This window comes from Piliocolobus tephrosceles, chromosome 4 (genome assembly GCF_002776525.5).
Source record: "Piliocolobus tephrosceles isolate RC106 chromosome 4, ASM277652v3, whole genome shotgun sequence".
NCBI classification, from domain to species: Eukaryota; Metazoa; Chordata; class Mammalia; order Primates; family Cercopithecidae; genus Piliocolobus; species Piliocolobus tephrosceles.
Window position 1 is genome coordinate 174289714 of NC_045437.1, and position 4390 is coordinate 174294103.

A 4390-nucleotide genomic window follows, 5' to 3' on the forward strand; every position below is an offset into this window, starting at 1 on the left:
AAAAAAAAAAAAAAAAAAAAAAAAAAAGTCTTGCTAGGAAAAAAAATGTCAGCTGAACTACGCAGCATAATTAGTGATGTAGTTGATTTACATCCTGGCACAATCTGCTTATGTCTTCATTGGTAAGAAACAGTTCAGAGACTGGCATCTTGTTCGTGGACTACACTTTTGAGTAGCACCATCCTAAAATGTAAACATTTGTTGTATAAATTTTTTAGCTTCTTTTTTATGTATTTAATAGCAATAATAGCTGCTAACATTTATTGAGTACTTACTATGTGCCCAGCACCATTCTAAGCCATTTTGATCTTCATAAACCCCTAAGGATAGGGACTATAATTATTTTACAGATAATGAAATCAAAGCAAAACTATATTGATTAATTTATACAAAATCAGTTATTTTATAGCAGGAAGGGGATTTACACTCAGGCAGTCTGATTCCAGAATGCATAGTCTTCATGAAATGGAATTTTAAATCTGTTTTTCTATGCTATGATTCTTCTTTATATTCTTTTATATTTCCTGTAATATTTTACATATTTACCACAGCATATTTGCCATGTTGTTTTTTTTCTTTCATTCCTCTTCTGTTTAATATAGAGAATTCTACTGGGGTCCTCTTTTGCATAGATATAAAGTGGATACATTCCGGACTCTCCTTCCTTCTTATCTCAGATAAGATCTTCCCTTCAGAACTTTAGTTTAAGGGCACCATTTGGATTGATTATGTTTCTTCGCATTTCTGTTTCCTGAGGGGATGGATATGATTCAGTCTGTTGGGCTTTGGTGAATAGTAATTGGTAGTTTTCGTCTTATGTCTTTTCCGGGGCAAGGGATAGAGTTGGGGTGTCATTCTATCAAGTTGTAAGTTTTTTTTTTTTTTTTTTAAAAAAAGCTCAGCCCTACGGAGAGCAATTTGACCAAATGAATCACTGTTCCAAATGGAAATCCCATTGGGGGAATTGTTCTATAGATAAATTTGCACACATATGAAATGCTTTTTGTACAGAATTATCCATTGCAGCATAGTTTGTCTTAGAAGTAGACTGGAAACAACTCACATATCCAAGAACAGGGAATGATTATGGGATAGCCACATGCTGCATGATTATGTAGTTGGAAATAAGAAGTTCTCTATGCGCTGTTATGGAAAGCCCTGCAGATATAAAGGGAAAAAGCAATGTATACTAATGTTTATCTATCCACTGCTGTTTGGCATTTATATGTCATGTATACGTATGAATAATGATACTTTTTTTGAAAAGAATAACAAGAATATTCTTTCAAATATTCTTATTTTGAATTTTGGGACATTTTTGAAAAAAGGAAAGAAAAATGCGTGGTGGCTCACGCCTGTAATCCCAGCACTTTGGGAGGCCGAGGCGGGCGGATCACAAGGTCAGGAGATCGAGACCATCCTGGCTAAGACGGTGAAACCCCATCTCTGCTAAAAATACAAAAAATTAGCCAGGCGTGTTGGCAGGCGCCTGTAGTCCCCGCTACTCGGGAGGCTGAGACAGGAGAATGCTGTGAACCTGGGAGGCGGAGCTTGCAGTGAGCTGAGATCGTGCCACTGCACTCCAGCCTAGGTGATGAGCAAGACTCCATCTCAAAAAAAAAAAAAGAAAAATAAGAATATATGTTCATAGAGAAACAGTGGAAAGATGCAGGAGAAACTGATAAAAGTGGTCACCAGCAGGAGACCATGGGGATAAGTAACAGAATGGATGGAGACACACCACCACCTTTTTTTAAAAAAAAGTAAATGAAAATATATATACATACACATTTTAATTTTTATGAACAGTGGTCTCACATGCGTCTGCCAAGTGGCACCCTCACTCTCCTTCCATTTAGCTGAAGCAAGGAGGTAAAACCTAAATTTTTTAAGCCTGGTGTTCGTTGTTCTGATGGAGGAGGACTTTAAAGGAGGCTTTCCAGGATTCCTTTGGCCAACCTTCAGGTTTCCTTCAGCATGCCATGCCTTTCCTTTGTTCCAATAGAGCCCTTTTTATTGATGGAGTTAATTGGCTCACAGTGAAGCACAGTCATGTCCCCTCACTTCCTCCCAGCCCTGGGAACCACACTGCAGTAATGAATCCTGACCATCTCTCCATGTCTGAGTCACAGTGATGTTATGAACAGCACAGCTTTCCACAGCTTGCTCCCTTGGCAGTCTCCTTACTCCCTCCCTCCAGATTAGAAGGTTATAGTGAAGTTTTATAGACATTGCCACTAGCTTTTTTCTCTCGATGTGATTAGGTGGGTGACACTGCTTGGAAGTTGGAACAATGCATCATAGATTTCTGAAGTCTTTTGCTCCTTTTTTGCTAACTGGCATTTAATAAAAATAAGTCGAAATTGTAATTCTTTGTTTTTATTTTAAAAGATTTTGTGATCTGCCTTGACACACTATCTTACCCTAGAAGTTTTTCATATTCTTTATAAGTGGCTGTTATATTCCTTCAAAGCACTTGTCTGTACCAGCTAGTGACTAAGATAATAGTGTTGAATTCAATGATAAGTGTAGATCATTTTAATTGACAGAAAACAGATGCCTCTGGATGGTTTAACAATTGTTTTCTCATTCAGGGGGAACTTCTTTCTGCAACTTTGCATAGCAAAACCCTTTTTTTATAATGCAGGAACAGAAGTCAGCAATGAATCCTAATCAGTGAAGAGAGTCCAAGTTAATTTGGTTTTATTATTTTGGATGTATGTATGTCACATTTGAGAGTTATTATGCCCTAATTAGAATACCTCTTGGTAACTAGCACAATATACCATGGAGTGAGAACCTAAAGTACAGACAGAGTGAATGACAGGGAGTGGTCAGCAGTTTCCTCACTAGTCAGAGGCAGCTGCAAACATTTTTACTCATATACATTAGAATGAAATTCTCTGTTTTTTTCCTTGGTTTTTGTTCCCATGACAGTTTTCACCGCTTTTGTTGAACAGTTTCTTCTAAACCTGAATTATTTAGGCATATGTAGCCATGTTACTTATGTTGTTATGAATGTTATAATTTCTTCTTGAGGTCTGGCCTTTGACCATAAAGAATAAGTAAAAATGCTCTGGAATATAGCCTGTGGCTCATATTTGAAAATATGAAACCTGTATTTATATATTCTAAATGTTCTGTCTTTTAATAAAAGAATTCCCCTTGAAACTGCCTGTTTAGGGGGTTTTATTAGGAATATTGCCAACGTTTTCTGAAGAGTTTTTAAATTAGATTCACATGGTGTACTTTTCTTTCACAGTTGATCTGGTTCTTCCACTCTGAATTTAGAATTTTTTTTAATAAAAGAATGAGTCTAGGCCAGGCGCAGTAGCTCATACCTGTAATCCCAGAGCTTTGAGAGGCTGAGGTGGGAGGATTGCTTGAGCCCAGAAGTTCAAGACCAACCTGGGCAACATATGAAACCCCATCTCTAAAAAACCAAAATTAGCCAGGTGTGGTGGCGTGTGCCTGTAGTCGCAGCTACTCCAGAAGCTGAGATGGAAGTATGGCTTGAGCCTGAGAGGCAGAGGTTGCAGTGCAATGAGTTGAGATCACACCACTGCACTCCATCCTGGGCAACAAAACCAGACCTTGTCTCAAAATAAATAAATAAATAAATAGCAACAACAACAACAACAAAAAACAAGAACTGAGTCTAGACTATAATCATTCTTTGTTGATTTCACTGGAGAAAGTCTCAAGTCTTTGTTTCTAGAGTTCACTTCCAAACTGAGATGTTAATTTTTCCCTAGGTAAATAAATATATTTTCTTCAGTAGCTACAGAATTTATTGGAAAAAGATATTTCTTACTTTTCACACACTCTTATTATAATTTATTCTCCATTAGGTTCACCATCACCACAATGCCTGACTCCTGACAAAGAAAAAAAAGCTCTGAACCAGTGAATCCTGGACATCATTTCACTTGACATTTCGGATTTTCTGTTTATGTTAAGTCAGTAGAGCTGCTGCCAGTCATTGTTAGAATATTTGTGTTCTATTTTGTTGGTGCTTGATACGAAATATATTTATGCTTAATATTTGAATATTCAGTTTCTTTAGATTTTCCTGTTTCTAGTCTGCATGGTAATTTGATAATGGAGAAATTAGATTTAAACTGCATAAAAAGATAGAGTGGTACCTCTCACGAAAATACCAGCCTAATTTATTTCAATCTGGAGATTTGTAGTGCTAATGTAATGCCATTTACATTTTCCGAATGTCTCCTATTAAATTGGACCCTTTATTATTTTTTTATTTTTTTATTTTTTTGAGACGGAGTCTCACTCTATCGCCCAGGCTGGAGTGCAGTGGCCGGATCTCAGCTCACTGCAAGCTCCGCCTCCCGGGTTCCCGCCATTCTCCTGCCTCAGCCTCCCGAGTAGC

General features: G+C 37.4%; 1 protein-coding gene across 2 annotated transcripts in view; it reads left to right on the forward strand.

The window, feature by feature from the left end:
- Positions 1-4390, forward strand: part of TICAM2 (toll like receptor adaptor molecule 2) — a 22242-nt gene that overhangs the window by 14202 nt on the left and 3650 nt on the right. The window contains exon 1 of one of the 2 annotated variants that reach the window (XM_026446994.1): positions 3551-3959. The exons of the other annotated variant lie outside the window; for it this stretch is intronic. The gene's annotated coding sequence lies outside the window, so the exon portion shown is untranslated. Of the gene's footprint in view, positions 1-3550; positions 3960-4390 lie in introns of those variants that run through there. 2 annotated transcript variants of the gene reach the window in all.